Below are 13,015 nucleotides of genomic sequence, written 5' to 3'. Positions count from 1 at the left end.
AAAGCTTTTCCCCTGGTAATTATAACATACAAGGTCTTTCCTTTTGGAATTTAACATGGATGAAGTAAATAGGATTCTACAGAAGTTTCTCTAAATATTTCTCTAAATATCTAGAGTAATAATTTAAATGAGGATTTAAAAATAAATCCCTAATATGTAATTAAGTGGCTTGTTTGCCTTCCTCTCCAGCATGGGGCATGGTTCAGCTGTTGAGATAATCTAGGTATATCTTACCTAGTCAATTCCCTGCTGTTACGGGGCATTGAGCATTGGTACATAGTTTAATCTCCTGAGGACTGAAATACTTTGGTCTAACTAAAGTCTCTGGCTTTAATAAACCTACAGAAAGAATAACTTTCTTCACTAAATTCTATAGGTTTTTATAGTAATGTCTACAGAATCCTATTGGATTGATTTCCATCTAGTTCTATAGAACTTTTCTGTAAGTGTTTTTGATTTCTATGCCTTGACTCAACTCTTCTGTATGCAACAGGTTTCCATTGTAAAAAGAATGACAAAGATATGAAAGGAATGGTAATTAGATCATTTTTTTGAGATACACCATCTCTACACAAACTGTTAAAAGGCTCTGTTGGACTCCCAGAGAACTAATCAGATGGGTTCATAGTTTAGGGTTGAGACACATAAGTGATGAATTCTTGGACAGCTGCTACTATTTTATATGGTACCTATTGCACCCATTGTCTCACAGGTAGAAATCATAAGTGGCTCCCTTCTGACAAAGCTAGATACCTAAGATGGATTGGTGCTGGTTTGGAGGTGTTCTGGATGTTAGTACCAAATTCATTTGGAATACTTCAGCATAAAATGCATCTAGTTTGTTTGAGGAGCTAAGACAGAGCGATAAAGTGAGCTGAAGGCAGCATCTGGGGCTAAGCTGCTGTCTGGCTACAAATCTGTACACAGCTGTTTTGCAGAAGTTCTGAAAGTAGTGCTGCATATTAATGCAATAAACTTCCATTTATGTTGCATCAACATATCTGTTTGAGAGTATGCACACTCGTAATAAATTATACTAAGTAGGTGACAACCTGCATTTGTGTCCATTTGTTTCTATCCCAGCAAGGAAATAGCCTACCCCAGGAGTTCAGATTCTTGATTGCACAGACCTTGTCTGCATGTTAAAATTGTATCAATTTCATTAGGCATTTACAAAGTGACTTAGGTTTATCTACACACAGAAGTCGTGCTAATATTATTTATATTGGTTTAGTCAAATTGACACGCCTATTCTTGTTTAAAGTGATGTATCCTCCTTGTATAGACACTCTGATTTCAATTTGAGTGCCTTATATCAGTTTAGCTTAAGTTATACACAGAAGGAGTCTGCATCGATTTAACTAAATCAGTTTCTAAACCAATTTAGTTAATCAGTAAAATTATCTTATGTAGACAACCAGGAGAGTCCTCAACTTAAAAAAAAAAAGTGAATAGTGCACTTACATGATTTGCATATACAATTTAAATCCCTGTCAGTGACAATGGAAAACCATCCAACGTAGTTTCTCTTTCAATTTAACTACATTTTAATTCATTTTAAACTATTATAACATTGAGGATTAAAACATACCTAACCCAAGCAATTGTATATTGCTGTAAATCCTTGTCTGTCTGCTCCCCACTGTTTGTCATGCCCATTTTGTGCCCAGAAGCAGATGGACTCCTCAAATAAAAGAGGGAGAAGCAGCAGCTCAGGTGCTAGTAAGCCAAACAGCTATGATGAAGGAAGCTGGCTGCTTGTTGGCCACAACTGCGAATTTGGGACTTTGGGTACAGCTACATGGGTATAAATAGCAGTGCAGGTGGTGAGGCACTGCTTAGGTGAGTAAAGACACAGCTGAAGCCTTAGGGTATGTACCCTACATGGCTCTTTACATACCCACGTGGTACCTTCCCCATCGACACTGCTATTTTAGAACTGTAGTGTCCTGCTGCCTCCCCACTGCTGGAGCCTTTCTCCCTGCCAGAATCTTTCACAGATGTACGTAGCTACACAACACACCGTGGACACAGCTTGCTTTCCACTGTGGCATGTAGCTACACATACCGTACACGCCTCCACCAGTGGTGTGCAGTGTAGACCTAGTCTTTGTTTGCCTTGACCCTGATGAGGGGGAACTCTGGGACTGGATTTAGAATAAAACCTAAAGAGAATGTTTTTGTTTTATATTCCTTCTTGGTTTGCCGGAGTTCCTTTCAGTGAAGGAGCACTCACCTGAAGACCATTAATAAAAATTGACTGTGTTTTAGTGAACTCTGTGTTTAAAATTATAAACTATCACTTTAAATTCTTCAGGGGCTTCCTGGACCTGTTAGTGGGCTCCATAGGAAAAAGTACTATCTGTGTCTTTGGGCTTTCAGTCTGCAAAGAATCAGCCTAGAGCAAGGTGGGGCGAGTTGTTCCTTTCTGATTAAGAAAGCTGCCTGCTTCCTCTCCCTCTTGGTTTTTGGTTCTTGTGCATTAAGGTTCTGGGTTTTAAGAAGTATTACATTGCAACCTTCCAGAAAGATAAAACATAACATACGCTAACATCTCTGTTTATATGCCGTGAACATATTATTGACAAACACCCACTCCTTGCCTTTGTAATCAATATAGGATTTGAATTGATCCAGGCATCTTGACTGTCTTCTGAGCTGCTTCAACTTCTTATAAGTCTCTCTACAAGTCACAATCATATCTGCCCTTGAATCAAGCTTAAATTTAAACTACAGTATTACTGAAATGAACAGTCTAAGATTGCTCATGAATGCTGTCAAACTTGCTCAGCACCTCAAAAGAGGCCTGTGGCACAGAGAAAGAAAAGAATGCCTGATTCAAATAATTGTTTATTCTGAACTTTTGTTTTCTCAGGAAGGGGTGGAGTTTTCTGAATGTAGCCAGAGGGATAAATCAAATTATGTAGTGAGTGACGAGGACACTGAGGCAGTGGCAACACCTGATATTTAAAATTGAGTAAATCACCTGTGGCACAAAGAGTTAACTAAAGTAGAGGTCCCATCATGGGACAAAGTAGGAGTTCTGTGACACCATCATACCCTTGGAAATCCTCATTTTCTCAAAACAAAACAATTTTATTTATTTCTTTTAAAAAATGTGAATAGCTCACCACATGCTCACATCTAGGGGAGGCATCTGCCCTGAACTTTGCAGAACAGTCCATAAATTCATGAGACTTTCTGACCTTTCTCTGCAATGGGACAGGCATAATCCTGGCATATCATACTAGTCAATTTTGATTTTCCCAAAACTTCATTTTCTTATGCAAAATTGTAGGGATATAAAAGAAGGTACTAACAGTGATTCCCCCAAGTGACAGTGACCCCCTCATAATTTGTCCCCCACACTTTAAAATCCAACAGTTTCACCAAGTACAAAAATCTCTTGGGTCTTCTGTTAAAACTTGTAAGCTACCGTCTGTAGAAACCATTGATTATATCTATCCTGTGAAAGATACTTTATTACTATGTAAAACTTACAAACAAGTTAATTGACTTTGTTCTTAAAGTAATTGATACAATGTAAACAAACACTATAAGCTGTTAAGTGACTTTCACTTCATTCAACGGCTCCTAGGACAGACCCCCACCCTCTGTGATTAAAGGGCCGGGAGTCTCAAATAAATTAGCACACACCCCGAAAGTGGTGGAGACAGTAAATTAAAATATGGTTAACATATGGAATGTATGTTGATAAATGCTTGATGTACATAAATGGTTAGAAAGGTGCCAGCCTATAAAGGGAGTATCCATCGGCCGAAGAATGTGTCAAGTAGGACCACCAGACAACCCCCTGAGGGTAAACTGGGATCCACCCCATCGCCTGGAAAAATGAAAAACACAAACTTTGGACAGTGCGGAGCCACCAGAAATGTGCCACTTTGGACAGGAATGTGCCATCTGCTGATTAAGTCAGCAACAGCAGAATAAAACTGTTCCCATAAACTAACATAGGAATTAATTCCTATAAAAATGGACTCTAAACACTAATGACTTTGAGTCTCTGGTTCTGCTGCCAACCTCCAGGAGCATCAGGTGCACCTGACACAAACTCGGCTCCATCCTCATGACCAAGATACCTGGCCAGTAACTTGGCATGAGCAACTTCTAGGCTGGTAACTATAACACCTATACAGAACTTGAATAAATGATTGTGTAAATAAATCTCTTTGTGTCTCGCTCTCTCTCTCTATATATATATACATGTGTGTGTGTATATATAAAAAAATAAGTAGTCAAACAACGTTGTTTACTTTTATTTTTTGCTTTATCATTATATTTACAATAAATGTGGCATCTTTGCCTTATCCCTCTTAATAAGATCCTGCTGGTTTTTATTCTATTGGTATAACAAAATAATTGATAGAAAATTCCTGACGAACTCTAGTTCTCAGTGTATAAGACGCTGGTGCCATTAGCCAAGTAAGAGAGTGGTTCATACAGGTGGCTTTGCCTGGGATTGGCTCACTGAATAGGTGCATGTCTTTGTCCACAGTGCTCCTGAGGCTACAGCATTGCATAATATTGCCGGCAGTCTAGGCTGCTGCTGTGACGAAACAGGAACATTATAAGCACGAATGAAAGATCTGGTGTCAAGGCTGTATCCCCACTTTGAACTTTAGGGTACAAATGTAGGGGCCTGCATGAGGACTTCTAAGCTTAACTACCAGCTTAGTTTTGGTCCGCTGCCACCATTCCCTACCCTGGGAAGCTTTTAGAAACCTTTCACCAATTCCCTGGTGAATACAGATCCAAACTCCTTGGATCTTAAACAAGGAGAAATTGACCCTTCCCCCCTCCTTCCTTTCACCAACTCCTGGTGAATACAGATCCAAACCCCCTTTGGATCTTAAAACAAGGAGAAATCAATCAGGTTCTTAAAAAGAAGGCTTTTAATTAAAGAAAAAGGTAAAAATCATCTCTGTAAAATCAGTATGGAAAATAACTTTACAGGGTAATCAAACTTAAAGAGCTCAGAGGACTCCCCTCTGTCTTAGGTTCAAAGTGTAGCAAACAAAGATAAACACTCTAGTAAAAGGTACATTTACAAGTTGAGAAAACAAAGTAAATCTAAGACGCCTTGCCTGGCTTTTACTTACAATTTTGAAATAAGAGAGACTTGTTTAGAAAGATGGGGAGAACCTGGATTGATGTCTGGTCCCTCTCAGTCCCAAGAGCGAACCACCCCTTAAAACAAAGAGCACACACGAAAGCCTTCCCCCCCCCCCCCCCCCAAGATTTGAAAGTATCTTGTCCCCTTATTGGTCCTCTGGGTCAGGTGTCAGCCAGGTTACCCGAGCTTCTTAACCCTTTACAGGTAAAAGGATTTTGGAGTCTCTGACCAGGAGGGATTTTAGTACTGTACACAGGAGAGCTGTTACCCTTCCCTTTATAGTTATGACACGCCCCCCAAATCACAGATAGTGTTGGACGTTTGGTTCCACACTGGCTGTGATTTTTTCCTGGAGTTTTAGGAGAAAACAGAGTTAACAAGACACATGTACCTTTAGACATACTACTGATTATATAAAAACTAACAATATGTTTCATTACAAGAACAATTGTTAACCAGTTAACTCTGGGAAACTTTCCCGGGAGAGTGCATCAGCCACTTTGTTAGAAGCTCCCGAAATGTGTTGTATTTCAAAATTAAAATCTTGGAGAGCTAAACTCCACCGAAGAAGTTTTTTGTTATTTCCCTTGGCGGTATGAAGCCACTGTAGCGCAGCATGGTCTGTTTGTTGTTGGAAACGCCGTCCCCAAACATATGGGCGTAGCTTTTCCAGCGCGTACACAATAGCGTAGCATTCCTTTTCGCTGATTGACCAGTGGCTTTCCCTCTCAGACAGTTTCTTGCTGAGAAACACGACAGGATGGAATTCTTGATCCGGTCCTCCCTGCATTAAAACTGCTCCCACGCCTCGCTCGGACGCATCTGTGGTTACTAGGAACGGTTTGTCAAAGTCTGGGGCCCTTAGCACAGGGTCAGACATGAGGGTTGCCTTAAGCTGGTTAAAGGCCTTTTGACACTTATCAGTCCACTGAACTGCATTTGGCTGTTTCTTTCTGGTTAGGTCTGTCAGCGGGGCGGCGATTTGGCTGTAGTGTGGTACAAATCGCCTATAATATCCGGCCAAGCCTAAGAAGGATTGGACCTGTTTCTTTGACTTTGGAACCGGCCACTTTTGGATAGCATCCACTTTGGCCTGTAGGGGATTTATAGTTCCTTGACCCACCTGGTGCCCCAGGTACGTCACTCTGTTTTGGCCTATTTGACACTTTTTAGCCTTAACAGTTAGTCCTGCCTGCTGGATGCGCTCAAAGACTTTTTTCAGGTGCTCCAGGTGTTCTGTCCATGAATCAGAAAAAATGGCCACATCATCGAGGTAGGCAACTGCAGATTCTCCCAATCCCGCTAGGAGACCATCTACAAGTCTTTGGAAGGTGGCGGGTGCATTTCGCAACCCGAAAGGAAGTACATTGAATTCATACACCCCTGCCTGGGTGACGAAGGCTGACCTTTCCTTAGCGGGTTTATCTAGTGGTACTTGCCAGTACCCTTTGGTTAAGTCTAAAGTAGAGATGAATTGGGCATGTCCCAATTTTTCCAATAGCTCATCTGTGCGTGGCATTGGATAGTTGTCAGGACGAGTTACAGCATTTAGCTTACGGTAGTCCACGCAAAAGCATATTTCCCCATCTGGTTTGGGAACTAGAACCACTGGAGATGCCCATGCACTGGTAGAGGGGCGGATTATACCCATCTGTAGCATGTCCTGGATCTCCCTTTGTATAGCAGTTTGGGCATGAGGTGACTCCCGGTAGGGTGGGGTTCTAATTGGGTGAGCATTACCTGTGTCAATGGAGTGGTATGCCCGTTTGGTCCGTCCTGGAGTGGCTGAGAAAATCGGTGCAAAGCTTGTGCACAGCTCCTTGATCTGCTGTCGCTGCAGACGTCCAAGGGTCGTGGAGAGGTTCACCTCTTCCACGCCACCATTCCTTTTTCCTTCGTAGTAGACACCTGCAGGCCACTCCGCGTCATCTGTTTCCTGGGCTGTAAACTGGCAAACGTTTAATTCTCTGGAATAAAAGGGCTTAAGAGAATTAACATGGTATACCTTAGGCTTTATGTTGGAGGTGGGGGAGGCTATGAGATAGTTAACAGCTCCTAGGCGCTCCTGGACCGTGAATGGTCCTTCCCACGACGCTTCCATTTTATGGGCCTGTAGCGCCTTTAAGACCATGACTTGGTCTCCTACTTTGAAGGACCGTTCTCTGGAATGTTTATCATACCAGGCCTTTTGCTCTTTCTGAGCATCCTTTAGGTTTTCTTTAGCAAGGGCTAAAGAGTGTCGGAGGGTGTTTTGTAGGTCGCTTACAAAGTCTAGAATGTTAGTTCCTGGAGAAGGCGTAAACCCCTCCCATTGCTGCTTCACCAACTGTAATGGCCCCTTAACCTCGCGGCCATACACAAGTTCAAATGGTGAAAAACCTAAACTGGGATGTGGTACAGCCCTGTAGGCAAAAAGCAACTGCTGCAACACTAGGTCCCAATCATTGGAGTGTTCATTTACGAATTTACGTATCATGGCCCCCAAAGTTCCATTAAACCTCTCCACCAGACCATTGGTTTGATGGTGATGAGGGGTGGCAACCAAGTGATTCACCCCATGAGTTTCCCACAGGTTTTTCATGTTCCCTGCCAGGAAATTAGTTCCCGAATCTGTAAGTATGTCGGAGGGCCACCCTACCCTGGCAAAAATGTCTGCTAATGCCTGGCACACACTGGTAGCCCTGGTGTTGCTTAAGGGTACAGCTTCCGGCCATCGGGTAGCAAAATCCATGAAAGTCAGTACGTACTGCTTTCCTCTGGGTGTCTTCTTTGGGAAAGGACCCAGAATATCCACAGCTACTCGCTGAAATGGGACCTCAATTATGGGTAGTGGCTGGAGAGGGGCTTTAACCTGGTCTTGGGGCTTTCCCACTCGTTGGCACACCTCACAAGACCGGACATAATTAGCAACGTCCTTGCCCATTCCCTCCCAGTGGAAGGACTTCCCCAACCGGTCTTTGGTTCTGTTCACCCCAGAATGGCCACTGGGATGATCATGGGCTAAGCTCAAGAGCTTTACCCGATACTTAGTGGGAACTACCAACTGTCTTTGAGGATGCCAGTCTTCCTGGTGCCCACCAGAAAGAGTCTCCTTGTATAAAAGTCCTTTTTCTACAACAAACCGGGATCGGTTAGAAGAGCTGAGAGGCGGTGGGGTGCTCCGTGCCGCCGCCCAAGCTTTCTGAAGGCTGTCATCTGCTTCCTGCTCGGCCTGGAACTGTTCCCTTGATGCTGGAGACAACAGTTCCTCCTTGGACTGTGGACTGGGGCTTGGTCCCTCTGGAAGCGATGCAGGTGCTGGGGCTGTTTCCATTGACTGTGAACCGCTGTCTGCTGGTGCACTATGTGGTATTTCAGGCTCTGGCTGAGCCTCTTGGGTAGGGTTATCTGCTGCTTCCACCAGTTCAGACTCGCTGGTGCCCTCTGGCATTGGAGTTGTAGACGGGTTTGCAAGCGCTGGACTCAGTGCTGGCAATGGTTCTGGTGCTGGTTGCATTGCCAGTTCCGGTTCTGGGACTGGCTTTGGCTGGGTCTCTGGGATTGGATTCACTACGGCTGTTGCAGTCGTTGGCAGGGGATCCGGTTCCACCACCTTTGTTTGGGTCTCTGGTAACACAGACGGGGCCCTGGTGGACGGCTCAGGAACAGGGATGGGGGTGAAAGCTTGCTTAGCCTGGCTGCGGGTGACTATTCCCACCCTCTTGGCTAGCTTCACATGGTTGGCCAAGTCTTCCCCCAGCAGCATGGGGATGGGATAATTGTCAGACTGCAAAAGTCCACATTCCTGACCAGCCCTTGTACTGGACATGCAACTGGGCTGTAGGCAAGGTTACAGACTGTGACACGAAGGGTTGAATTGTCACTGTAGCCTCAGGGTTGATGAGTTTGGGGTCCACTAGGGATTGGTGGATAGTTGACACTTGTGCCCCAGTGTCCCTCCAAGCGATAACCTTCTTTCCGCCCACTCTCAAGGTTTCCCTTCGCTCCGAGGGTATGAGAGAGGCATCTGGGTCTGGGAATCTTTGGTGTGATTGGGGTGTAATGAACTGTAATCGGTTGGGGTTCTTGGGGCAGTGAGCCTTTATATGCCCCAGTTCATTACATTTAAAACATCGCCCTGCTAAGGTATCACCGGGGCGATGTTGGTTGATGGAGACTGGTGTGGTGGGGTGAGAAGGCGTCTGGGGTTTCCCTTGGGATGTGGGTGGGGCCTTGGGTTGTCCCCGGTGATAAGGTTTTGTTTCGGCTTGCCCCTTCTGATATTCACTCCAACTGCTACTAGCTTTTTTCTTTTCTGTCACCTCCACCCATTTGGCTCCAATCTCCCCCGCCTCGGTTACAGTTTTGGGCTTCCTATCTAGGGTGTACCTTTCTATTTCCTCAGGAACACCCTCTAAAAACTGCTCCATTTTTACTAGGGAAAGCAGATCTTCCAGAGATTTAACATTAGCTCCTGATACCCAGGCATCACAATTTTTGTCAATGTGGTAGGCATGCCGGGTAAATGACACCTCTGGTTTCCACCTTAGGGCTCTGAACCGCCAACGGGCATGCTCGGGTGTTAGCCCCATTCTGAGTCTGGCCTTGTTTTTAAAAAGTTCATAACTGTTCATGTGTTCCTTAGGCATTTCAGCCGCCACCTCTGCTAAGGGTCCACTGAGCTGCGGCCTCAGCTCTACCATGTACTGGGTTGGAGTGATGCTGTATCCAAGGCAGGCCCTTTCAAAATTTTCTAAGAAGGCCTCAGTATCATCGCCTGCCTTGTAGGTGGGGAATTTCCTGGGATGGGAAGTGGTACCTGGAGAGGAGTTGCTAGGATGGTCTGATGCATCCTGCCTAGCACTTGCTGCTTCCAGTTCATGCTTCCTTTCTTTTTCTCTCACCTCCTCTTTGGCTTTTTCCAGCTCCATCTCTCTCTTGTGGGCCTCCTCTTTGGCTTTCTCTTCTCTCTTGTGGGCCTCCTCTTGGGCCTCCTCTTTGGCTTTTTCCAGCTCCATCTCTCTGTTGTGGGCCTCCTCTTTGGCTTTTTCTTCTCTTTTATGGGCCTCCTCTTTGGCTTTCTCTTCTCTTTCATGGGCCTCCTCTTCAAGTTTTTTAATTTGAAGCAGTCTCTGATGTTTTCTTTCATTTTCTTCTGCTTCTAGTTTGGCCAGTTCTATTTTGTTAGCTACTTCTTTGGTAGTCATTTTCCTGTTTTCTTGTGCTGGGTCACCCCCTCTGCAGTTGACTGAAACTGGGATGTACTTAGCTCTGGCTACTGCTGAGTTAACAGAGACTTTCTAACAAGCTACTCCCGAGGATGTAAAAAGAAAAAAAAAAAAACAATTCAGCTTGTAAATTGCCTTTACCAGTCAAAGTTTGCTCACTGATTGAACCGTTCTCTTAACAAAGCCCCTTGTTAAAAAAACTTAACACCTCTGCCTTCAGGCAAGGAGAGATAAGATATGCATCTACCTTCAGCTCTGCTTTCCAAGCAGCTAGAAGGAAAAAAAAAATCTCTTACTGGCTTTTGGGTTTAAAACGATCTCCACCGCTGTGCCACCATGTCATGGCTGTATCCCCACATTGAACTTTAGGGTACAAATGTAGGGGCCTGCATGAGGACTTCTAAGCTTAACTACCAGCTTAGTTTTGGTCCGCTGCCACCATTCCCTACCCTGGGAAGCTTTTAGAAACCTTTCACCAATTCCCTGGTGAATACAGATCCAAACTCCTTGGATCTTAAACAAGGAGAAATTGACCCTTCCCCCCTCCTTCCTTTCACCAACTCCTGGTGAATACAGATCCAAACCCCCTTTGGATCTTAAAACAAGGAGAAATCAATCAGGTTCTTAAAAAGAAGGCTTTTAATTAAAGAAAAAGGTAAAAATCATCTCTGTAAAATCAGTATGGAAAATAACTTTACAGGGTAATCAAACTTAAAGAGCTCAGAGGACTCCCCTCTGTCTTAGGTTCAAAGTGTAGCAAACAAAGATAAACACTCTAGTAAAAGGTACATTTACAAGTTGAGAAAACAAAGTAAATCTAAGACGCCTTGCCTGGCTTTTACTTACAATTTTGAAATAAGAGAGACTTGTTTAGAAAGATGGGGAGAACCTGGATTGATGTCTGGTCCCTCTCAGTCCCAAGAGCGAACCACCCCTTAAAACAAAGAGCACACACGAAAGCCTTCCTCCCCCCCCCAAGATTTGAAAGTATCTTGTCCCCTTATTGGTCCTCTGGGTCAGGTGTCAGCCAGGTTACCCGAGCTTCTTAACCCTTTACAGGTAAAAGGATTTTGGAGTCTCTGACCAGGAGGGATTTTAGTACTGTACACAGGAGAGCTGTTACCCTTCCCTTTATAGTTATGACATCTGGTTTGGGGTGTTTACCTATGATGATCTTCCTTGGGCAGAGTTGCTTGTAAACATGTGTGTTTGTAATAATGAAATCACTTCCAATGTCCATCTGGGGCCCAGGGGCACAGAAGTGACCATAGGCTTTGGCCCAGACCCTTGAAGATATTTATCTGTATCTAAATACCTTCGAGAATCTGGGCTCTTGTGCCTAATGAGCCAGCAGCATAACCTACAGAAGGGGGGCAGCACATGGGCTCATGAATTCAAAAACCTGAATGCTGTATCACTGCCAGAGGGACCATGTTCCCGGAGAGACTCTTATAGATGGCACAGCTCTGGTGAGGGGAACATAGGGAGTTAGGCAGGAAGCAACTCAGCCAGGTGGATAGAGCAGTCCACAGGGTTTAATAAAGTTCCACTTGTTCAATTTCACCTGCATTCAGCTTCACTAATTTAGACTCATGAGATTAAAACCACCACATCGGATTAGGTTTCTGTGTGCTTTATGCTGTTGATCTTTAGTTAGAAGCCTCTCCACAAATGTGTGTGTGCATTTTCCATTGCAAATCTAACCTGCAACTCACACAGCCAAAGGCTGCTAGCCAGGTGGGGGATTCGGCAGTTCCACTCCAGCAGAAAGAAGGGGGCAGCTCTCCGTTTTCCTTTTCTAGCCTGCACCTCCCTTCAGCTTCCTGAGCCCTTTTCCCTCCTCGCCTCACAAGAGCCTCAGGGAGAACAAAAGGCAGGAAAAAACCACTACTAGAGGATAAGGATGGTAGAAATCTTAACAGAGGGCACCTTAGCTTCAAATCTATTGACAGTAATAGATGGCAGCCTTTACTAGCCTCGCTTCTGAGAGGACCTAGGGAACTGGTAGCCATTTTAACTAAGGGAGCCTTCTTCCTTCAAATCCATTTAAAGACAGGAAAACAGTAGGTCTTTTTACTATGGGCAAACATGCCTGATAATTGCTGCTCATGTGATCACCAGCCTTTTACACTAGAGCAGGGGTCTCCAAACTTTGTGAGACTAGGGCCATATTAGATTTTTGAAGGGGCTTCGCGAGCCGAAGCGACTGTGAAAGAAATTAAATATATGCAAATATATGCAAAATCATTAAAAAAACAGCACTATTCTACTGCGTCAGTGTTGCATTAAATTCTAAATCAGGTGTAAATGTTAATCGATGCAGGTACTGCGAAATCACACAAGATATTTGTCAATACATTAAAAACCATTTCATATTTATTTTATTTCTAAAAACTCACACATTTGTATCATACAAATACTGTTTGGTTCTATTAGTGATGTAGTTAAAATTTAACCATTATGAAATTGTTAATTTCCATCTTCTTTACTCCATTTATTGGAGATGTAATTAAGCATCTGGCTTGTATTTTTACTCCTAAGGCAGGTGTCCATGCCTACTCGGCTGCAGCAATGACTCTCCCCTAAGTTGGCTCCCCTTCTGGGGGGGGGGGGGGGAGACACTGGCTCCCAGAGGCACTCACCCCTCTGCCCAGCTCAGCTGTGCTGCTGCGCC

Source organism: Emys orbicularis, chromosome 3 (genome assembly GCF_028017835.1).
Source record: "Emys orbicularis isolate rEmyOrb1 chromosome 3, rEmyOrb1.hap1, whole genome shotgun sequence".
In the NCBI taxonomy this organism is placed as follows: domain Eukaryota; kingdom Metazoa; phylum Chordata; order Testudines; family Emydidae; genus Emys; species Emys orbicularis.
The sequence above is the reverse complement of the archived record's forward strand: the minus strand, read 5'-3'. Positions refer to the sequence as shown.